Below are 25,006 nucleotides of genomic sequence, written 5' to 3'. Positions count from 1 at the left end.
AGGAAAAAACACGGCTCCGGCGTACATTACAACTAATTAATATTCCGCGCCCGACTCGACTCGAAGTGTTCTCCGAGCGGCGAAAAAATCCCCCCCGTCTCCGCGCGTCACCGTCGCGCCGTGAAAAACTTTCCTCCGATGACCTCGCCCCCCCCCCCCCCCTCCCCGGGGTCCTCGCCTTTGTCCGACATTTTTCAGCATCCGCTAGGTATCCGCGTCAGCTTTGATTTACTCGGGGGAGAAGTCGCCATCATGCTCGGGCATCGTCGTGCCGTGGAGTGTTCGAAACTCACCTTTGAGTTTCAGGAGCCATGTGGCGCATCAGGCCCGATTTTTAGGCGCCATTGAAGATTTTTTAAGGGCCAAATTGACTTTTTGCCTACATATTACGGCGCATTTAGTGAAAAGTTAGACGCGAGATGTTTTCGTAACAGAGCTGGTAAGTAGCTGTAACGTGGGGAAGACAAAAGCACAAATGATGAAATCGTGAAGAATAGAAAAAGCTTTCACTTGTAGTGCTGAAAATTTCGAATCATCACCTGATATGAAAATTTAGATTTTTAGGGGCCACGTTGGCGGAGAGCCTTCATTTTTTAGGCGCCATGGCCGATTTTTTAGGCGCATTTGGCGCGTTGGCGCTTGTGAGTTTCGAACACTGGTGCCGTGTGATCGTTGAAATTGATAGACAAAGCTATAGATAAAGCACAAAAACATAGCCCGAATATACGAATAAAGAAGGAGAGAATTGAAACATGGGTAGACAAGGCTAAAACATTAAAAACGCTAAAAGGCAGGACGTTGTGAGCTGTTACCAGCTCATGCAGATGTGTAGGAGCAGGGGTTGCCTACCCACCCATCTTCCACATTGGTTGGTGTGAAGGCGGCCACTATGTCTGCCTCGGATGTTCGGTGCTGAATTCCAGTGGCTACGTGATAACGGCTGGGGTCAGGTCGCCACTCAATTTTTTACTTGTTTTTTGTGTTTTTTTGCAGCTGAAAATGAGCTGGTAACAGCTCGAAACGTCCTGCCTTTCAGTGTTTTTAATGTTTTAGCCTGGTTTACCCATGTTTTAATTCTCTCCTTCTTTATTCAAAGCTACAGACATAGGAGACAAAAGTGATACGGCGGGATCTTATTGGTGAAAGCAGGTGGTTGCAATGAAAAAAGGAGGTAATAGACTAACTAACGGCACCCCACGAGAGACCTTAAAGTTAGTCCATTATTTTCTCTCAGTCTAAGGGAACCAAACACTTCAACCCATATGATTTCTTTATACTACGTATGTCTTCCTTGTCTAGGTCTTTATAAAAAAATTGAGATGGCAGGACTCTCTCGTATGTAGGTTTTCGACATACACATACTGTGCTGTTGCTTAATAGGGTCGAATGATTGTGGGTTTTGCACGTGCATTTGCAGCGTTGTGCGGGCGAAATGTTTTATTTTTCGAATGAAAAGCTTGCAGCTGAGAGGCTGAGTCTGTGAAGCTAAGATTTCGCGAGGTTTATTGAGTCTCGGGCGACCGCTTTGTGTTACATCGTACATCATCCTATCAATAAAAATAAAACAAGGGAGAGAAGCAGAGAGCATCCTAAGAAGAAAGTCCTCAGTGCAGTTTGACGTGCTCGGCGTTGCCGTGACGAAGAAAAATCTTCCCTTCAATGGACAGAGTTCGAGGGGAATCAAAGTGATTTAGAGATAGGATCCGCCATTACGTCGAGCTGCTACATAACAATAAGTTAATAATAGCAAAACAATGAAAAACAAATTGCCTTAATCGCGGGTTGTGGAATTAAGTACGATGATGCCACAATCACACGCTGAATGTGGGAGCTGAATGTGGCTTGAATGTGGAAGTCATCGGCACGATGCCTGAATTTTGCGCGTGACTCGCAAAATTCAGCAACGATTCTCAGCAACCATCGGACTAATGTTGGATTTGTCTAAACTATTCGAATAGATTTGATACACATCTGGTTGAACTCATTGCCTTGGACTCATTCATCCCAGATAACGCAATCGTAACGCAGGCTCAGGGCGTCTCTCTCTACGGTGTTCCGTATTTTATGAATGGCCCTAAGTGAAATTTTGAGTGGTTTCCCTTGATAATTCGTTTAGAACGGGATGAGTTGAAAATGCGCCGAGCAGGATAGGAAGCGAAGGGACGTGTTAGCTTATCTGAAAACACAGACCAACACCCGTTCGAATTTTTCAACTTCACCGGGGTTCGGCACCAAATGAAATTTAGATTGAATTTAAACTTTGAATGAAAGAAGGAAACCTGAATTTTCTACTTTTTACCTTCTTTAATTTGGAGCTTCGAGTTTCGAGTAAACGGGGAAAAAAGAAACGAGAGAGAACGAGGGAGTGAAGTTGAGTACAGAACAAAAAGGTTAAGACAGATGACTTTAAATTTTTTGATGTCGCTATAGAGATGAGGAGAGAGCCTCCAACCACGATGCATTTAAGGCACTAAGGAGAGTTCCCCGTTAAAAACTTAAAATTAAATTTTCAGACCCAACTCGACAAAACGGGCGCCTCTGGGTATTTTTCCTCCGTAGACTACGGTGCCTTTGCCTGTGGATGCTTACGTCCACAAGTGGATTGCATTCCGCAAAAAGGGACCACAAGCATTCCAATGTCGCTAAGATAGTGCCACTTCTTTTTATCCTGCAAATAGAAACTGATCTTCCAAATAAGTTTTATCTTTACCCCCAATAAAGTATGAGTTCAAGACGAAAATTACCTTTGTATGAAGAAGAAATGTGGCAACGTTCACTCATTCAATAGTGTTCATATACGGCGTTTTCCCTTTGCGCGGCAGTAAACCACGCCACAGCATGCCGCCGATGCGAAACGCGCACTGGCTCCTGCAAACCTAAGGGGATACTTTACGCATTGCGCAATGCTTGAAGTATCCCCTTAGGTTTGCAGGCGTTTCGCGCTGGCCGGCCGTCCGCAGCGCCGCATCGCAATGGGGCGAGCGAAGACAAGAAAATCGAAAGCGCCTCCAACTTTCCGTGTATGTACTACGGACAACCGTTAAACACGAATAATTGCATCCAGTCGTTTTGTTAAATTTGCGACGCATTAATTGAAATAGCCAAGGTACCATAATTAGAAGATTGTAAGCTGCACAATACCAGCAACATTGAATGCTCTTGGTTCCCGTTTGCAAAATGTGATCTTCGTAAAACCCACGTGAGCGATCTATCCAGGAAACTAAATTTGAAATTTTCAAGAACCCATTCGGCAACCGTGAGTCGAGAAGCCGAGTGGTTACGGTCCACTCGGCCTTTGTTCACTGCAGCGCGACCCCCACGGAGAATAAGCTGCCCCCTTATTTTTTGCGGCTTCCCCCCCCCCTTTCCAAGTGCGCCGCATAGATCAAAGCCCCCGTGCAACTTCCCAGCTCACAGCGTGGTATGCCGAAAGAAATTCCCTGGTTCGGCTGACAGCGTGGTCATCAGCGCATCGCGGTTTTGCCGAGGGAATTCGTTACTTTTGCGATGATCTGGATCGCATTTAGCTAAAGTAAACCAGTGTGATTACAGTGTTTTCAAAAATGTGCAACTTCTCCTTTCCTTAACAATACTAAATATACGTACAGTATTAAAATTTACGCAAATATTTCCCGTTAAAATTTACCATTTTTTGGTGGGAAGCAAAAACTATTTGCTGTTTTGGGAGATTTTTTAGACAACTGTGAAGAGGTAACATTTTTACAACACTGTAATCGCGCTGGTTCCTTTTTGCTGATTGCGATCCATTTGTAGGTCAGTGTTTGGACGTTCCAGCACAAACGAGACGTTATGACTAATCGGACTACATTTTGCACAGAGGAACCATTATTTCTAACTCATACATAAAAGCACCTATCTGCATAGGGAAACCAATGACATATATGTTGTTTCTAAAATGAGCCAAAAATAGTGGCTCTGCATTGTAAAACGTAGTCCAATTGAATCGGGACGTGCGAAAACCGCTAATGTCCATTTTTCCAGTCATCAGTTTTTTTTGAGTTGCTAATAATTTTTGGAGTTGGATGCAAGCACGATTCGTTAATACTCGTCTCCGGGTTACCTTAATCTCAAAACATGTCCTTTCATCACTTTTATGGTTGTAGCAACGCTTTAAAAGTATCATCAACTCAAAAAAACTGGAGACTGGAAAAATGGACATTGGCGGTTTTCACACGTCCCGATTCAATTGTCTCTATAAAATGGAACAAGTCCATTTTTGAATGAGCTTTTGAAGACTTTTGAATGAGCTTTTGAGGACTAGCACTATCTGGTGCCCCTGAAAAATTTCTCTAACCTAAAATACTGTTGACAATAGATCGCAGTTTGAAATTAGGAAATACTAATTCCGACTCATTATAAATTGGACTGATGTCCTATGGCCAGATATAATTTTGAAATCCAAAATGACGTAGCAGCATATTTTTTCGGTATGATGAACCGAGTCGATTTTAGTTGAGCTCGGTTAGGTCACGCAACTATTTCAACTCCACGGCAACGCGAGAAGTATCACCGAAATTGAAGGCGCGTCCTGTTAAAAACAGCGCTCATGGATTCTTACGGCGCCGTGGTTGAAAATTACCTCGTGTCTTTGAAACATCTCTCAATCTTAAAATAGTGTTGACAATTAGACTACAATTTGCATACAGAAAGTACTGTTTCAGACTTATTATATAAACACGACGTAGGTTCCATTAGTTTCGTTAAATGCATTGAGGAGATTTTATGGATGAGCAAAAAATAGTATACTTATTCCTAATAGCAAAACATAGATAAGTTGTTACTAACCAAAGCATTTTGGCACGCCTGCAGCTGCGAGTCGATTGTTGAGTTGGACGTATTTCTATCAAACGGAACTATGTGCATTAAGACTTGAGCCCTGAGACCCATAAGAATATGTGCACAACAGGGCTCCCGTCATAATCCACATAGTTCCGTTTGATAGAAATACGTCCAATTGATTAACTTCATTTTGCAATAAGGAACCACTATTTCTAGCTAATCTATGAAAACATATGCGTGCATAGGGAAACTGATGGCACACATGCTGTTTCTAAAATTAATCAGAAATTATAGTTCTTCACTGCAAAATGCAGTCGAAATAACATTGATCGTTGTATTCCTTTCTTAGCAACGCTAGTCATCGATCAAGATAATGCAATAACGATTCAACAATCAAAGCATTGGACCAAAAACTTGTGTGTCCCATTTCAATCGAGGTTTCATTCATGTAACCGAAATTGTTTTTTCCAAGCAGGATGACAGGGTTGCCACAGAATTTAGAAAATGAAATTCCCCGACATTTCCCTAACATATTTGGATAAAATTCCCTGACAATTATAGATATGCCTCATGACTGAAAAGACGTAATTTCAAATCATATTCACGCAAAATCTGTTTTTCTAAATTTCAAAACCATTCAGGAAAGCAAATACGAGTGACTGAGCAATTTTTCCCTGACACTTCCAGGTTTTCTCTGATTTTTACGATTTCCTGACATTTCCCGGGTTTCCTGAATATGGCAACCTTAGATGTACGTAAAAGACGGAGACAAGAGACTCTCCACTGGCCTCCTAGCGGCAGGTGGAAGATTTTACTTTCGGGGATTCAACAGTTCCTTGTGGACAATTATTAGGGAGCAACAGTCATCACCCTAATTTCGGCTGTTGACCTACCTACATGGTTGATAATGAGCTTCAGGTGACGTCATGAGCCAAACAAGTTTCACAAACTTCGGCCATTTTCGACTTGTTTGCAAAACGAAACTGCCGACGCGTTGTTAAACATTAACCATGTACCTAAGTAAGTCAACAGTAGCATGCTGAAGTCCCGAAAGTAAAAGCTTCCACAATGGCCAAGATACTAGTGGAGGGTCTCTTGTCTCTGGTAAAAGATCAGGGATTTTCAGGTGACGTCCCGAGAAATCAGGAATTTTCGAATTTCACCCAACGCGCAACCCTGATTAAACTCGAACGCTCCCCGAAGAAAATCTTTCTCGTGAGACAGGGGAGTGCGCTGCGACGATTCCCATCGATGTGCGTAAATTATGCGCAATCCAGTGAGTCGCCGAGATTGAAAAGTTTCCCGTCTGAAGATTGGTTATTGATTCATCGTACGAGGAAATCCGACGAGGGTCGAATTTAGCGCCCGCCAAAAACGACTCCTCCCCCGGGCGGCCCGGAACGGCCGATCCGCACCGCGACTTGAGCCTCGCTTCACGTGTAACCTTACACGACCCAGGGTCCACGACATCGGTTGGATAGGTGTCTGTTTTACACTCTCAATATTCTCGGACACATAGCTTTAAGAGCCGTTTACTGCCGTCCGGAGGAAAACGTCCCGTTAACGTTGCCAAATTTCATCCCATCCGCCTCGAATTTCCGAGAAAACTCATCAAATGCTTTCGCCAAACCAGGGTGTCTACTGCAACAGGCTGATCAAAAATAAGTACTTTTACAGTACTTCTTCAGTACCTTATCAAGAATTTCAGTACCTCCTCCAACTGAAAAATTCCGGACTTTTTCAGTACCTTCATTTGACGAACTTCGAAAAATTTCAAAAATTTGAAATTGCGACAAAAATGACAAAAAATTCAAACAAATTTCGGACCTTTTTGCGGAATTTTCGCACTTTTTCAGTACTTCCGGACCGCGTTGAAAAAATCAGTATTGTTTCCGGAAATTCCGGACTTGTAGACACCCTGCCAAACAGGTTCGCTGCATAACGGAGATTATTTATCGGCATTTTGTGGCTAAATCTGCGAAGGGATACATTATTAAAGGGGCAAAATTGGGGTGGGGGGGGGGCTTTGAAAAAACTCCGAAATGTCTTAAAATTTGTGAAAAGTCTCAAAACTTGTTTTGAATGGCGATTTTAAATGGTGGGGGGGGTGGCTGGGTGGGTGGGGCTACCTGCCCCTTTCTCTACCTGAATGTCGACCCGAATTTGGGAGTTGAAAAATTGCCTCTTAAAAAGTGTTCAATTGGCAGTTGCAGATACAGCTACCAGAGTAGATTTTTCACAAATAAAATTGCACTAAAATATCACGTTGCACACAGTAAACGAGTTTAGTAAAATCACTCCTCAACGGACGATGTGCAGTGTGCAGAGCCAGTATTGCACATGTTCAAATTCAGGGCGTTACTCATGTTTATCACTGAGACATGGGCAATCACTCGTCTCGTGAGAAAATCAAGGAGGACGCGGACAATTTTTTTGGTGGAGAGATTTTTCCTTGTTGTAGATCTGTCTTTGTTTTAAACGAAAAATGATGAACAGCAGTACAGCGCTCTAAGTTCAAAAAATGTTTCGCTTTAAGTATGCTTCTGACCTTTTTAGTGAGCAAATTCTCCGAGAATGAGGGATTTTTGAAACTGAAATTGCCATTGATTTCTACTTCTAAAGGCCGAAATACGCACGGCGATTAATCGCCACGACTGACGGACGGAAGCCAATAAAGAGCCTTGATTTCGATCCATTGACGTCGATATATCGAAATCGAGGCTCTCCATTGGCTTTCGTCTTCCAATCGCGGCGATTAATCGCCGTGTGTATCGAGGCCTTAAGAACAGTCTGAAGCCTTGGTCTGGAGGCTCTACACTGAAAAAAAAATCTCGGTGTATTTACTAAGAAAAGGGTAAAATTACCAAGAATTCAGGGTTCTATTTGATCCCCATTTTTTCTCGGTAAAATTACCGTTTATGGAATTGATAATTTTACCGAGATTCTCGGTAAAATTATTGAACTTTCTCGGTAATTTTATTGGACCTTGGTAAAAACGCCAATATTTTTTATCGACCGTGGTAGAATTATCGAGATAAAATGGCAAAGTTACCGGGAATTACCAATGAAAGTGGTATTCTTACCTGAAAAAAAAAACAGTAAAAATACCGGTTTTTAGGTAAGCTTACCAGTCGGTCTTGGTAAAATTACCAATAATTGGTAAAAAAGTGAGGTACCGACGGACCTTGGTAAAAACGCCGAGAATTTTTTTTCAATGTATCTTCAGTTTTCAACCAACCCATTAAAAAATGTAGAAAGAGAATCCGGCAAGTTTGAAATGCTGATAGGCCGTTTTTCCTTAACGCGGGCAATTTACACCCTCGCGGGTGGTAGTAACGGCCTTGCGGGCCGGCCGATGAAAAATTGCTCGCGGATTTTACGGCCGGAGCGTCGGGAAAAATGAGAGTGAAAAATTCCCCCGATGTATTTACGGTCGGGGATTTTGAATTGAGGAATCTCGGACGGTAAGAGGCCATAAAACGGTGGGTTTATATATGGACTGTGGAGGCTTCGGCTCGGTGGAACGGGTTGTTCTTCGCCGAACCGTGTCGGACCCACGGGCCAATGTTTGAAGAGTTCGGAAAGGATGTTAGGTAAGGGCTGGTATCGAGGTGTAGGGCTGTATTTGCTTTTATTACGAAATAGCGTAAAGTATAACCAATAAAATACCCAGGAGGGACCCAGCGGGCTGATTGTTGAAACTGATAGACAAAGCGGTAGCAGGGTGTCTACTGAAACAGGCTGGTCAAAAATAATAATTTTACAGTACTTCTTCAGTACCTTATCAAGAAATTCAGTACCTCCTCCAACAGAAAAATTCCGTACTTTTTCAGTACCTCCATTTGACGAAATTCGAAAAATTTCAAAAATTTGAAATTGCGACAAAAATGACAAAAAATTAAAAAAAAATCCGGAACTTTTTGCGGAATTTCCGCACTTTTTCAGTACTTCCGGACCGCGTTGAAAAAATCAGTACTATTTCCGGACTTGTAGACACCCTGGATGGACAAAGAAAACGAAAGGGACTTGGAGGGATCCTATTGGTAAAAGCGAGTGGTTGCAATGGACAAAGGTGCGGTGGGCAATAGACTAACCACTGGCAACTCACGAGAGACGCTATAATTACTCCACCATTTGCTCCCTCAGTCTATGGGAACCACCCATTTCAACCGATAGGATCGCTCCATGCTCCCTACATCCTCTTCGTCTATCACTTTGTCTATCAATTGCAACAATCAGCCCGCTGATTTGCTTACTTTTCGACAAGAGGAAGAACGGGAAATTATAAGCCCAAAATGACGTCACGAGGCTGGCATCGGAAACACTCACCTGGAACAAAAACAAAAAAGACAATCGAGATTAGACAAAAGATTAAAACAAAAGAAGACACGCTACATGGAGAACTATACCGTTTTTCCGCGGTAAAAAATGACCCGGCAAACAAAGGATTAAAAATTGAGGTGTGACGCGGGAAAACAATTCCGAGTCCGCCCGAGGGGATCGAGTTTTCCGAAAGGGGGAGCTCGAGAAGGGGAGGAATTTGAAGTGACTCTTAACACCATCAGAAGCGAAGTGCGAGTTGGCGCCGAGGGGAGAAAAAATTACGTAAGAATCGATTAAAACTTTTTTTCTTTTTTTTTTGGCAACTTCCTTGTAATACAAAGTAAACTGGCTCGAACTTTTGGCAACAATTCTCCGCGGTCTGCGATAAAAAGCGATTTTTAAAACAACACTGATAAAACTCGACGCATCGAAATGATTTGAAGACGTTTTTGATACTTGTTGTCAACCTATCGTAAACAGACTGGGTGGCAAAGACACTGAAGAAACGCGATTTTTGTGTGGTTTGTTTTGTTGGAAATACAAGCAATTCAAATCAAAATTTTGGTGATGGGTCGTTTTTGCAATAATTGAACTTAACCAATGTAAACCCAACGGAAGATAATGTTCTGATCGGGCTTTTCTCGAAACGACACATTCGTTTTTATCCACCCCTGCCATTCAAAAATAACAAAATGTTTATCAAGTTTCACTCAAATTAAAAGTCATATTAGTTTGAATCCTTGAAACTTCCTAAAATTCTATTTTTGAAACTTTAACCTCTTTAAAAATTAGCTTTAAACTCTCGGTGAGCAAGTGTTCCTATAAAACAAAAAAAAAATGGGTCAGCTACGCTAGTCACAGGATCGTGTTTTGATGCTTGATCCTCGTAGATCAGCTAAAAAAAAATAAGATGTGACCGAACAACAACTTCCTACATTCAATATTAACCGAGATATCGCCCTTTGAAAAGTCTTCATCTATTTTAGAAACTTTAGAATTCCTCTTTAAAAAATAATCTCTAAGTTCCGAGTGAGCAATTTTTACTCTCAAAGAAAACAATTTTTTCCTAAAATTGAATTAACGGCTGTATAACCATTTTCATTGGTGATACTGCTCTTGATGAGTCAGCCCTCGGGGGTTTCATGGCTGCTGGCCAATGAGCGTTGATGAATCTCGGGGAGATTACGGCACGCCAAGGTTGCCAGGTTGTACGATAAATTCAGGGTTGCCACAAAAATTAGAAAATGAAATTCCCTGACGTTTCCCTACCACATTTGAGTAAAATTCGTTGACAATTGAAGATATGCCGTACGACCGAAAGGACATGATTTGGAATAGTTTTCAGGCAAAATTTGCTGTTCTAAACGTCAAACACTGGAAAAAAAACACATTGGATCTAGAGTCCAGACTCTTGAAAACATTGACAAGAAAAAGGACTCTTGATTCAATCAGATTTAAGCTTAAATCAAAAGGAAATCCGCTCAAATTAAGAGGCTTGGTTCTTAATTTAAGCTTAAATCTGATGGAATCAAGAGTATTTTTTCTTGTCGATGTTTTTAAGAGTCTGGACTCTAGATCCAATGTGTTTTTTTTCCAGCGAATCCATTCTAGAGAGCTAAAGGTAAACTAACAATTTCTCCCTGACAATTTCGTCACTTTCCCTGACATTTTCGTCACTTTCCCAGACATTTTCGTCATTTTTCCTGACTCTTTAAAATTCCCTGGAATTTCCCCGTTTTTCCTGAGTGTGGCAACCAAGTAAATTGTATGTAGTTTAGATGGGTTTCAGTGGGGAAAAGTACAAATTTTTCAGCACAATCTGGCAACTGCACGGCACGCACTCTCACGATTCCACGGCGGCGCCGCGAAGGAATTAATTACCCCATTGAGCAACGTTTACTCCTATCGAGAGGGGTATCGGATGCGGAGAGGCTTGCGTTCGTGATGAATCAATCGGAGAGATTAATTGATCCGTTCGGATTCGAATCCGCGCGAGGGCCGGAAGTTCGTGGGCCTCCGGAGTGACGCCGGCTGGGGGACGTGGCGGCTCACCAGATTCCGACGCCTCCGCGGGTCGGGAAAACTAGTGGGTTCGATTTCTGGAGGAATGATCGCCGCGGCCGGTGTTTTAATTGGATTCGTGCGGGCCCGATCGAGTGTGTGTGTGTGTGTGTGGGGGGGGGGGGGAGAATAAGGGTCGCGGCACGCACGGTGAAAGCGTTTCGTTTTTTTGGTGCAACAGCATTTTGTGGTTACGTCATTTGTGCGATATTAGATATATCAATGTCTAGGCAAATAGTTAGGGTAGGTTTTTTGCCAAATGCCTAGGCAGTCGGTCAAATTTTGAAAAAAAATGACCCAATTTGAATAGGATGTATCCCATTAAGGAGGGTATTTTGGCCCTAACTTAGGTCGAACAATTGAAACAGCTGAGAATAATGTCATATGCGGTCAAATCGACTCTTAATCATCTACCCTGTGAGAACTTGTCCTTATTTCAGGTGTTTTTGAAAGGTTTTTGCCTGATTTACCAGCGCAAAGTAATGCAGTTTCGCAGTTTTCTCGAATAATTGCACATTTTCGGTCCTAAATTAGATTGTTTATGTATGAGCACAAGCGACTACCACTTTCATATTCGAATGTTAATCTTTAGTGCACCCATTACAACATATTTAAAGGAGAGAGTGGTGGTCGTTTGTGCTCATACATAAAAAATCTCATTTAGGACCGAAAATGAGAAATTATTCGAGAAAACTGCGAAACTTCACTACTTTGCGCTGGCAAATCAGACAAAAACCTTTCAAAAACACCTCAAATAAGGACAAGTTCTCACAGGGTAGATGATTAAGACATTAAGAGTCGATTTGACCATACAAGCCACAATATTCTAAGCAGTTTCAATTTTCGACCAAAGTTAGGGCCAAAATACCCTCCTTAATGGGACACATCCTTCATGATGTTTTTAGTGTGAATAAAAATGGTCCAACTCTGATCGGCACCAAACTGCTGAGCTCAGTCCTCGGTCGAATGAAAATTTCCCCGCCTTCACAAAAATCTCCTGAAATCAGGTTTCCCATGATTCTCTCAATGCTCCTGATTTTTGTTCTATTTTCTCATAGCCCTAATAGAGATAGGCGAGAACAACAGCGAGGTGGATAATCGTCGATAGGAACCAAACGTGACTCAACTCTGACTTTCATCGCTGGACGCATTCGTTGAGTTTTATGACGCACGATTAGAATAGTCCATAAGCGCGACGCAGCGTTGCGTTGAGCTTGACGACCCAACAAAAATAAAATGACGTCAGAACGATTACCACGACCAACCGACCGTCGGCGAGTCTGCGGTTACTCGGGGCGAGTCGCGGTCTGGACATTTTTCCGCTAATAAGCTCGAATTTACTTAGCGGGCCGGTACCGCCGTTTTCCTCACTACGCTGATTCCGTTTTTCCGCGGTCTGGAACGGTGAACGGTGAGGCCACGGTTCCACAGACGGCGCGCGACTTTGAGTTGGCCGCGGAGAGGTTATCCTCCTGGTTCAAAAATTCCGAGCCCACCTCGTTCCCACGGACATCGGCGCACGGTGGATCGAGTCAATTGGGGAGGTCGGACAAAATTTGGAAACTTTAAACGCTTATTACTCCATTTATATAAAATTTTGAGGTTCTAAAAGTGGCTTTATTGGTTTTCTCGTAAAATTGTCTACTTAAACCACCCCTTGAAATGTAAACTGTGACGAGATAAACACCATTTGCAGTTTTAGTCAAAAATTTCATGTCCGACCTCTCTAATTGACTCGATCCACGGTGCGGCGACACGAATCGCCTTATCAGTGTCAATGAATCATCGCGCCCAGTACAGAGAGAAGAGACCCTCCACTCACCTCTTGGCGACGGGTGGGAGATTTTACTTTCGGGGACTCAACACTTCATTATGGCAATTATTGTAATCTTCCGTCGCATTTCTAAGGCGCAATGATACAACTATTTGAACTCTCCGGAATGCGTGAGGTATCACGCCGCGTTTGAAGGCGTTTTCAAAACAGCAAAGTTCCGATATCCGGATAATCGTTTTCATAGTTCATATTATTTTTTTATATTTCTAACACTTGTTTATTTTAATCCTCGTATAAAAACCACTCATTTGCTAAATACAATTCTAGCTGGAGCGCACTTAAGCTATGCATTCATGACTGCAAAAACGTCAAAGAAAATCGACAAGCCCAGCGTGCATAAGGCAATTTCAATTTAATCTTCCGTCGCATTCTAAGGCGCAATGAAACAACTATTTGAACTCTCCGGAATGCGTGAGGTATCACGCCGCGTTTGAAGGCGTTTTCAAAACAGCCAAGTTCCGATACCCGGATTCTCGTTTTCATGGTTCATATTCTTTTTTTCATTTCTACCATTTGTTTATTTTCAATCCTCCTATAAAAACCACTCATTTGCTATATACAATTCTAGCTGGAGCGCACTTAAACTATGCATTCATGACTGCAAAAACGTCAAAGGAAATCGACAAGCCCAGCGTGCATGAAGGCAATTTCAATTGTAATCTTCCGTCGCATTTCTAAGGCGCAATGAAACAACTATTTGAACTCTCCGGAATGCGTGAGGTATCACGCCGCGTTTGAAGGCGTTTTCAAAACAGCCAAGTTCCGATACCCGGATTATCGTTTTGCATACTTCATATTCTTTTGTTATATTCCGTACCACTTGCTTATTTTAATCTCGTATAAAATCCACCCATTTGCTAAATACAATTCTAGGTAGAGCGAACTTTAGCTATGCATTCACGACTGCAAAATTGTCAAAAGAAATCGACAAGGCCAGCGAGTATGAAGGCTATTTCAATTAAGGGAGCACCTGCAGCCTGATTGTTGAATTTTGTGTTCGTCGGGAGACATAGATGACATAGGTTAAAAGGCGGAGCGTGATTAGTCGGCTATGTCTTTTCGCTGCTTCGCTCACGATAAGCTAAAGGCGCACCTCTTCAGTTTCCGACAGCATGTCGTCCATTCCACCTGACACAGGCACGATAAAGCAGCGATCAGATATAGCTGACCAATCACGTTCCGCCTTTTAACCCATGTTATCTATTATCCAACAAACACAAAATTTCAACAATCAGGCTGCAGTCATCTCCCTTTCCTGGCTGTTGACCTACTTACTGGGTGAGTGATAATCTTCGGGTGACGTCATAAGCCCAAAAAATTTCCCAGACTTCAGCTTGTTTGCGCAACGAAATTCTCAACACGTTGTTAATCATCCACCATAGGTAAGTCAAGTTGAATGTTGGAGTCCCGAAAGTAAAAGCTTCCACCATTAAGCGAATTTTCGCGATCGAATATCATTCACCGTTGAATGATATTTGACGATAAAGCATTTTTTTAAAATGATATTCGACTTGAAATCCCGAATTCACCTCGGGACTTGAATTCGATTTTAGAATTGATGCAATCGATGCCAGAGATTTCGTCCTTCACCAGAATTTTAGTTCGTCATTTCTTTCTGTTTTTGTGTTTTGTCAATTCAAGTCTGGTGTTTTTGCAATTTGCTGTGTTTTAGTGTTCCGTGTTTCCTTATTTCCTTTTAATTTCATTTTTTTTTTAAAAAAAAAAAAAGCTGAACTGGGATCCTGCTATCACCGATCATCGGCATCACTCAACACTGATCAATTCGTTTGATGAATGATATTAGATCGCGAAAATTCGCTTATTGACAAGATACCAGTGGATGGTCTCTTGTGTCTTACGCGATCGCGCGATTGGCTTTTTCTCGTCGCGCGCCGTCCGTGAGAGCGTACCTTGAGCGGTGAGTGGTGAGTGACGACTCCCATCGAGGACCCGGTGGTGGCTCTGAAAAACAGTCGACGGAGCATGGACAACAAGGCTTCCTTTTTACTTTGTAGGACCGTAGAGTGAGGAATTCGAGCATGGAGCTTTAACGAGGGCGCGTTTTTCAAGCGGGACGCTCGCGCTCATTGAGGCCTCGCCAGTTTTCCAGGGCGTTTGCTCGTCCTGGAGTTCGCTTCATGCTCACGATAAGATTAAACAAGAGAGGACATCACTACACAGCTGAAATCAAATTCACACTCTTATCTCGATCCAGGTTTTTCAAAAATTTAATTCTGTGACAGTAATAATGACGGCAGTAGTAGACAGCATAAGGATTTGAGTGTCTCAAGACGATTTTCCTTGTCAAACTCATGACTCATCGAAAAAATTCTAATCAGTATATTCAAACTTTCAGCTTGATGCCGCAATCACACGCTGACTTTGGCAGCTGAATGTGGCAGTCAACAGTCAGTGCTCAACACCTGAAATTTCACTAATTTGAATTATTTTCATCCAAATGTGTCAAATCAATTCGAATAGTTCAGACAAATCCAACATCATCCGATGGTCGCTGAGAATCGTTGCTGAATTTTGCGCGTCACGCGCAAAATTCAGGCATCGGGCCGATGACTTCCACATTCAAGCCACATTCTGCAGCGTGTGATTGCGGCATGAGGGGAAAATGGACTGCATTTGCAATTTGAAACTGTAAATTCTAGCCCGGTTTAAAAACAACGTATGTGCCATCAATTTCCCTATGCGCATGAGTGATTTTCTAGAAAAGCCAGGATGTATAGTTCTAAATTGCATATGCAGTCCAAATGGGATCAAAGTTGGTCGAAGATTTAGGTTGGTTGAGGGTTGGGTGAAGATTAGAATAACGATTTGATTTATTGGGCAAAAGGATAGCGTTCACAAACCAGTCGCATCCACGTCGGCCATTTATAAAACGAACTCATCTGTTCAGCAGAGGAATTTAGGTTAAAGTTGGTTGTATGAAAACTTAGATTGGAGTAATTTTGTACAAGATGCTCTCAACAGCTGATATAATTTTTACACAGCTTGCGCTTGGATAAGATGTTGTTATATTTCCAAATACTCGTAGATATAGACCCGTATTGCTACTTTTGCCTTAATTTCAAGACGAAACTAAACGTACTCAATGAGTTTTTCCTGATATATTCTGGATCGGTGGACGTGCATACACCCTACTGCTTTAATCCTTGTCTGCTGTATCATGTACCAATCTCTTGTGTCCATTTTCAATTTTCTCCCCTTATTATTTGCATTTTTTCTCGAAAAACGGAAACATTTTTCTTCGGGAAATATACCACGGCTGTTGAAGAAAGAGTTACCTTGGAAACTCAAAGGGAGACTCAATTTTGAGTTTTTTTTGCACTATTAGTTATTTCTCTCGTGAAGGGCCTCAGATACCAACCACTCTAAAAGAACGATGAGAAAACTCCAAGACTGCGTCATAAGAAGAACTAAGTATAAGGAGCAAGCACGGAACAGAAACGGCGTATTTAACGCTCTCTATTCAGATGAGAAGGAAACGCTGCAAGTTGCAAGTTCTGAGGACGCTCTTTGTTTATGGTCCCGGCCCCCCGCGCTAGCCCCGCCCGTAAAACTCCCATCTGATAATGCGGGAGATTTGGGAACATTAGAGGGATAAATTTCTTAAACAGCGTTCACGGTTTTGCAAATGAACCGCGAAACCATAAACTTCCATCTTTAAAAAAATGCATTTTTCATGCGAGTCGCGAAGCGACTCTAGGGCGAGGCACCGGAAGAATATATCGCTTATATTTTTCCATAAATTCACTCTCTCCGTTTAGTTTGGATGCTCCATGGCTCATAGCCAAAGCTGATACTTGTTCTTTTAAGCACCTCGACCTCCAAACGGAGGAAAAGGGCTATGGTTGCCTTATCAAAGTGTCCTAAAAATAGTGCGCTCACGGATGCCTGGACGTTTGGCAGGATCAAAATTTTAATTAACAAAATGCTGTTCTGCTCAGATTTGAATAGTTTTAAATGGTGATACGCGAAAAATTTCAGCTTTCGTGATTTCGTGGTGTTTTTAAACCCCCCCCCCCCCATCCTTTATGAAACATTTTTGGACAAAACTTTTTTTTAACGACGTGGGACACCATGCAAGATCTTCAGGTGATTCGGGGACACCTTATCTTGCGACATGCGATTTGTCGCATCGATTAGTTCCACGTTTTCAACTACTTGCCATTTTCATCAAATTTTGAGATCGCACTTCTTATGTCATAAGACTAAAGAATTCGTTTACAAAAGTTTACAAACAAATTCACCGTAATAGAGGCGGGCATTGGCGGATCAATTTGGCAACACCGGATTTCCTCCATTTAAACCTATGTAAATGTATCGATTCTTGGAGGGGTCAGATGTTCCGACAAGAATAGATTATTTAGCATAGGTTTAAATCGAGGAAATTCGGTGTTGCCAAATTGCTGGATCCGCCTCTAGAGGCGGGTTTTTTTTCGAAGAGAAATATCGTATCTGAGACTGCCATAGTGCCATAGAAACTGCACTCGAATGCAATATTTGTTTTCTAAAAAAACAAAAAAAAAAACAGCCTTACATTGGATTTGTTTGTCAAATTTGGCAGGTGAATTCTTCCGTCTCGTGACAGAAATGCGATCACAAAACTCGATACTCTCAAAACTCATAACTCGCGACACATCGTATGTCGTTTTGACAAAATCAGGCGTCCATCGAATCACCTCAACGACATCTAGCGGCGCTTAAGAGGTTTTGAGTATCCACATTCGTTGAGTGATGCGACACGAGCTGCCGGGGCAAAAGTTAGAAACTCTCTTCCCGTCACTTTCAAAAGCTTATAAGGCCACCTACGGATTTCCCGTCACCGCCGACGCTTTCCCACGAAAATTTACGCGGGAAACAAGTGAGCCATTGTTTAAAAATCCCCGCCAAGAGTAAATATTGCGTTATGGCGACTTCTGACATCCCACAGCACGCCAGCCGTGTCTTTCGCTTGTAGGTGGAGGGGGGAGGAGGGGGCGATAAAGAGAGACAAAGGAAGAGGCTCAGACGGTATTACGAAGGGACTCCGATTGAGAGTGATTGAGGCATGAAGCGATCGCTCGATATTCGCAACGACAGCCGATTTCCCAAAGGAGCGTTCAACATCGCCGCCATGTTTTGCCATAAATTCGTATCATCTATGGTAGCTGCGAGTAAAAAATATAAAAATAAAAAAATTAATCCTAATTCAGAGAGAGAAAAAAGAAGCAACAAATGTGACAGTTGCGGGAAAATGGACCTCAACCCGTGGAGGATAACTTTTTTAGTGGAACGATTTTTGTCGAGATGAGTTGAAAAGTTGGATTTTGAGAATTGTGACGGGAGGGTCTCAGCGGGTCGATTGTTGAATCACTATTTGGCGTGGCGTGCTTTGCGAAATATCGATTGTTATGCCATTTAAACCTATGGAAAAGAATCGATAAACAGGGTGATCGCAGCGAACACCTTATTAATCGATTCTTTACCATATGTTTAAATGGCATAACAATCGATACATCGCAATTCACGCCACGCCACTGTATCGAATGATCCTGATCGATAAATCTCTACTTTAGCAATACTAATTATCGATCGAGGTCATTCGATATCGATTCAACAATTAAGCCGCACGTGCCCTATATTATCAGTTGCGATGATGAAGGACGCGCGTAGTCGAATCTAAATCTGTCGATTTTGTACTCTGAACAAGACAGATTGGACATTTCAATAGTTTTGCATATGAGGAAATAAGAGCGCCTTCAATTATTTTGAGTGCAACGCGGACATCTTTCAAGCCCGAATAGTTGTGTCAAGCGCTTGATTACGAAATCTAAAACGCCTTCAATTTTTGTTTATGCAACTTGGACATCCTCCAGACACGAATACTTGCATCAACTGCGTCGTCTTCGTTGAATACGGAGAAGTAATTGCTTACATTGGTCCTTGATACCCCACGAAAGTCCTAAAAATGGAGAATGAATAGGGCACTGTAAAAGGTATGAATTTTAGCACAGCGTGTTATGATTCCTCTTTTAAATTTGTTACTGAAAGCTTTCTTTGAAGCCTTGTCTATTACCCAATTCTTACCCTGCCTAAAGGGCCCTGCCTCAGGGGATTACAATGATTTACCCAAATGCCAAACAATGTAAAATACATACACGGGGGAAAAAACTTCGTGCGTGGGACCCGAAGTTTAGGTCATATGGATCTCTGAAGTTTTCGGATTGAACATCCGAGCACTTAGGGTCCAGCTACTGAGGTTCGGATCACACATCTGAAACTTCAGTTCTTACATCTGAAGTACTTCGGTTTTCACATCCGAAAAACTTCGGTTCTCACATCCGACAAACTTCGGTTCTCACATCTGAAGTACTTCAGAGGTAAGAACTGAAGTTTCAGATGTGTGATCCGAACCTCGACAGCTAGGACCTTAAGTATTCAGATGCTCAATCTGAAAACTTCAGAGATCCATATGACCTAAACTTCGGGTCCCACGCACGAGGTTTTTTTCTCCGTGTAGAAACAAATACTATGATTTATACAAACTTTGAGAGGATCCAGATCTACTCTCCTTTCTTTTCTCCAGATCCCCATATCTTTTCCCTGTATGTATATTGCAATTTATTAGCGGAGGCAAATCATAATAATACCTTGAGAGGGCAAAATTCCAAATTCATTGTGTTGATAATGCTCGAGGTACGTAATCATTGTCTTTTTCATGATTGTGTGCGAAAGGCCTCCTTAGAACTATACCTTAGTCCTGACGCAAACATTACAGGCCCTCCCTAAAGAAAGAAGCTGTATAAAGAACAACTACGAACAAAGTCCTCAGGGTGTTCTAAACGTCTTCGACACGAGGACACTCGTAAAAAAAAAAAAAAAAAAAAAAAACATTGATTTTGTGAAAAGCTGACAACTCGGCCCAGATTGGGAGTCCGTGACCGGGCTCACAAGAAAAGGCTCAGCTTCGGGGAGAAACAGGAGCGAGGCTCCTTTATCTCACGGGGATCCCTCTCGGCCCGTGCCCGGCTCTTGACCGCAACTTAAGGCACGCTATCCGCTTTATAATTGAAAAAGTTCCTCCGCTAATCTCCCCGCCCGAACCCCCTTCGGTTTTTCATTACGCTGATATAACCCCCCCCCCCCTTTGCAACGCGGTTGATTCGGACTGGATGTTGCTTCGCGAGTAAGCGTGCGCAGGGGTCAAAATACTGCGGAGTAGAGAAGTTTTTCGGAACGTAATTTGCAAAGCCCCGAGGAGCTGCGGAAGGACAAGGCACACTGGAAAAAAACACATTGGATCTAGAGTCCAGACTCTTAAAAACATCGACAAGAAAAAGTACTCTTGATTCAATCAGAATCTAGCTTAAATCAAGAAGCAAGCCTCTTAATTTAAGCGGATTTCGTTTTGATTCAAGCAAAAATCCGCGGATTGAATCAAGAGTATTTTTTCTTGTCAATGTATTCAAGAGTCTGGACTCTAGATCCAATGTGTTTTTTTTTCCAGTGCACTGTTTTGATTAGGTGTCGCGGAGCCTTGGAGAACGCTGTGAAAACGGGTCTTCAGTGCACAGGGAAAAAAATTATGGTTATAATTACCATATTAGTGGTGTTCGATATGAACTCTTAATTAGTAGTTGCCATAACCAATATTAGAGGTATTTTTACCATTAAATGGTATGTAGTTTTACTACCGCACACTTGTAAAATCACGATTGCTTAAGTAAAAATATCACTATTATTGGTTACGGCCACTACTGATTAAGAGCGCATAGCATATTGAACACCACTATAATATGGTAATTATAACTATAGTTTTTTCTCAGTGTGTGTATTTTCAAAAGCCTTTGTCGTGTTCCGGTACGTCCTGGGTGAGCTACATCACTAAATGGTGATTTGATCGTCTATGTAGAGACTTTGAATGAGAGGAGAAAGGGTCCGATATACACTGGAGTCACAGCAAATTGAGTACAGAGTTCCAAGGGGTAAAGTCACACGAAAATCATGACGAGCATATAAAAATTGGAAGCAATCCTTTGCGCGGCAATCGGCATGTAAGACATATTAGCGCCTACAAGACTGCACGAATACTTCACGCATTGTATCTAACACAGTGCGGTTATTGTGGTCAGCGTAAAACGGATAGCGCCTACAAGAATGCATGAATACTTCACGCATTGCGCCAAACACAGAGCGGTCAGCGTGAAACGCATATCGCCTACAGGACTGCGTGAATACTTCACGCATTGCGCCAAACACGGTGCGGTCGGCGCGGCGCGGCGGCGGGAGTTAAAATCATTTAACCAAATTCTGTGTTTGTTTTTTCATAATTTTTTCGTTCATTTCTTATGAATGGAAGGCCTTGTCCATTAGAGATAGGCTTACGAAACTTGACTTGCGCGCAAAGTTCCGTGACCTTTTGCTAGTAGTGTTGACAGGGCTTTCCCAAAAAATGTGTCCAACACGAGTAAACGCGTCTTATGCACCCCTCCCCTGCTGGCACGTTCACTTGATGGTTTTTATTGATGTTTCAAAACGAATGAGAAGGGGGCGGCAAAATACCGGCGGCCCATGGGCGGCAAGTAGGAAAATCCGGCCCTGGAGGAAACCATGTTTTACACAACCGCGACGGATGATGTAATTGCGTCATTTTTAAAAGGCAATATGACCTGTTTCGCTCGATTTGAATTTAAAAAAAAAAAAAAAAAAAAAAAAAAAAAAAATTGACGTTTGAGCAGATATTGTTAATTCATACATCCACCTGGCCCACCAATTAAAGAAAACCGAGGAAGCAGTTGAAAGCAAAGAGCAAACGCCACGAACATAGCTGCTAATTGCCGTGCTCCGGAGGTCGACAGCCATTTCAAAAGCAACGTAAGTGACGTGCGGAGGAGGGCGAATGAAGGTGCGACGCGCTCGGGGCTTGGGGCACGTATCGTATCGTCGTCCCTCCGACTTACGGGCGTATCTTGATTTCCGCATGAGCCCCAGAAAACATGACTTTATATGCAAAACAGGGCTCACGTGAGAATTGCGGTGCGCCTTTACGTCAGAGGAGCGACGGTATCTCCACGGGGAATCCAAGTGGAGCTAATTTCCGGATAGTGATCTCCTCGGGTACCCCTTCTCCGGGAAACTTTCTTCCAGGCCCTTGTTGCCTGGTAATTAAATAAAAGCCTTTTGTGGAGTAGAGAACAGAATTCTGGGTACTTTGCTGCCGTGTGCTAAGGAAGAAAGCCGTATGAACCTCCAGGAGTTGCCAAGTTTCTTTTGGTAAAAGCCAAAATTACCTGGAAAGTAGTGAATATTTTTATACAAATTTTTCAGAAAATTTTGTTCGTGATTTAACCTAAAATATTTGAAAATTTCAAGGAAAACTATGCAAAACTTTCTTTACAAATACATGTTTTATTCGAGGAAATTTGGCAACTCTCGAATGTCCATACGGCGTTTTACCTTTCAACGGCAGTATGCTGCTGTGCTAAGGTAGAACGCTGTATGAACCTCCAGGCGTTGCCGAGTTTCCTTTGATAAAATACAAATTTATTGGGAAAGTTTGAAATATTTGTCGTCCAATTCTTTCGACAATTTTGTTCGTGATTTAATCGAAAAAACCTGAAAATTTCAAGGGAAAACATGTATAACTTTCCCCAAGAATACATATTTTATTTGAGGAAATTTAGTAACTCTCGAATGTCAATACAGCATTCTTCCTAAAGCACGGTAGTATGGTGGTTTCCACTGATCGGGGGTAAACTTGTACGGACTCCAGCTGGAATATTTTCTAAGAAAGATCTCGTTCTTCAGAAAAGCAGGAGAACAGACAAAAATAGAAGAGGGGTATTTTACTTGAGAGACAAGTAAACTTGATTTTTTGAAATATGTGAGCCGAGGAATAACTAAAAAAAATTCACGAACTTTCTTCCACTTTAATTAAATGGACAGTGACACAATTAAAAGAAACTCGCTCTCGCAAAATTTCATTGGTGAATTCATGTTTTTCACACGGGAACGTGGGAGTACCGAACTTTTTTGAAAATTCAAGGAATTTCCCTTGCGGTAAAAAGCAAATTACACGATCTAATTTTAAAGAATTTCTAACACGTTATTTCGTAAGAAAAAGTCAAGTTGATGGGTGCAGCACAGTAATGTTGCAGTAGCATGCCTATAGAAAGCAGAGTGTTAGGACTCATTGGAATCCCGTAACTTTCGTTGTAAAATGGTACAAGGAAATATGGGAGACACGGAAAAAGAGGATTGGCTTCCTGATGAATATCACGGTTGCGCTTAAGCAGTTACACTGTAATACATTTGATACAAGTTATTAGAATACAAGTTGGAGGGGAAATCAACCCCCTCTATTATTAGCACAAACGAATTTTTACCTTGGCTGGGTTCATTTCTTTATCAGGTGAAAACGTTAACTTGTTTTGCTTACTTTTGATTCTTCGGTCCTGATTTTTTGTATTCATAAGATGACATTCTCAGGTCACACTTGGCACTCGCGAACTTACGAACTTGTCAAAAAATAAAAATTAAATAAAAGTACGTGTTATTGCGTTATCAGCGCGCAGGGGAGTGATAAGCGTGCGCTGATAACGTAATAACACATACTTTTATTTTATTTTTATGTTTCGACAAGTTCGCGAGTGCCAAGTGTGACCTGAGGATGGACCAAAAAGGTCCGAAATGATCATCGTCATCTTACAAACACAAAAAATCAGGACCGAAGAATAAAAAGTAACCAAAACAATTAAAATTTTAACCTCTAGCAAACATGTTTTTGAGAAGCTACGAAGCGCTTTCTACGGAAAAATCAAACCCTACCGTGAACTTAGGCCCTTTTTTGCGTAGACGGTCACAAGTAATTTATCAGCATGACCTTTATTTAAGTCAGCGTAGTTTTAACAAAAATCCGTCGGGTATTTCAGATATTATTCCAGCGGCAGAAAAGGCATCGAACCCCGTGTAAAAATAATTTTAAAGTGTTCTTCAAAGAGCGACAACAAGGCAGTCGACTTTAAGAAGGCCCTCCAGGCATCTTCAAAGCAAAGTAACATCATGATTCCGTTATCTGGAGTTCCTGACTGCTTCACTTAACTTTCATGGTAAGACTACCCCGATAGGCTTCTTATTCTGTGGTAAATGGTTTCTTCTTACTCTCTTCGGTTTTTTGGCGAATCCTTTTGAATTCATCCCTTTCTTCCACCCAAAAATATCGAGATGAAAATTGCGCGGCTCTTCATTTTTTCCCTCTTGGACGAAAGAACGTTCCTCAATTTTCACATAATTCCTGGAGAGCATATAGCCCTAAAGGGCGGGGCTCATTTCCTCGAGCAGATATGTTATTTTATCAGCGAGGCGATGATTTCAGCCGAGGGACCAGAAACGATCCCCTGAAGGCCGAATTCTTTACCGAGGGGCGCTGGGCGATTAAGTCTCCTCCTTATTTCACTTTTCGCCGCACTTCGGCGAAATAAGCAAAAAATAGGGGTTATCGAACACATCGCCGGCGTTATTGGTTGCTCGTTTGCCGCGATTCAAGTGGGCTGGTCGTTGTAAGTTCGAGGGTTTTCTGGATTGAGTGAAAAGGATACGATTATAGAATTACGAGTAAAGGCTGAGATGCAAATAAGTATTTGATTTTTCCAAGTGGGAAAACGTCTTCTCTATGATTTCGACTGGGGACTAAAAATAGATGGTAGGTATATAAAGCATGTATCGAAAAAGGTACGAGTTTTGAAAAAATTAGTATGCACCAAAACACTGTAATGTGATATAGGTTGTTTCTTGCCTTTATATGAGACCGAGTCCCTACTAACAAAAAGTCCGAATACCCCTGTGTTTGTCGGTCATGTGACTTTCAATCACATCACTTGAAGTCTATTCTGCGATTAGGGACTGTAAAATTTATGGCTCACTTTAGAAACAACGTAAGAACCATTAGCTTCTCTAAGCTTATAAGTGTTTTTACGGATGAGTCAGAAATTGTAG

At 42.0% G+C, this 25,006-nt stretch overlaps 1 protein-coding gene across 8 annotated transcripts in view; it reads right to left on the bottom strand.

Annotated features, from left to right (window-relative positions):
• The window catches only part of Tpst (tyrosylprotein sulfotransferase), a 153,322-nt gene that overhangs the window by 18,402 nt on the left and 109,914 nt on the right, over positions 1–25,006 (bottom strand). The window contains exon 2 of one of the 8 annotated variants that reach the window (XM_019056752.2): positions 9,057–9,129. The exons of the other annotated variants lie outside the window; for them this stretch is intronic. The gene's annotated coding sequence lies outside the window, so the exon portion shown is untranslated. The remainder of the gene's footprint in view (positions 1–9,056; positions 9,130–25,006) is intronic. 8 annotated transcript variants of the gene reach the window in all.

The sequence above is a fragment of the Bemisia tabaci genome, chromosome 5, assembly GCF_918797505.1.
Source record: "Bemisia tabaci chromosome 5, PGI_BMITA_v3".
Taxonomy (NCBI): Eukaryota; Metazoa; Arthropoda; class Insecta; order Hemiptera; family Aleyrodidae; genus Bemisia; species Bemisia tabaci.
The sequence above is the reverse complement of the archived record's forward strand: the minus strand, read 5'-3'. Positions and strand labels throughout refer to the sequence as shown.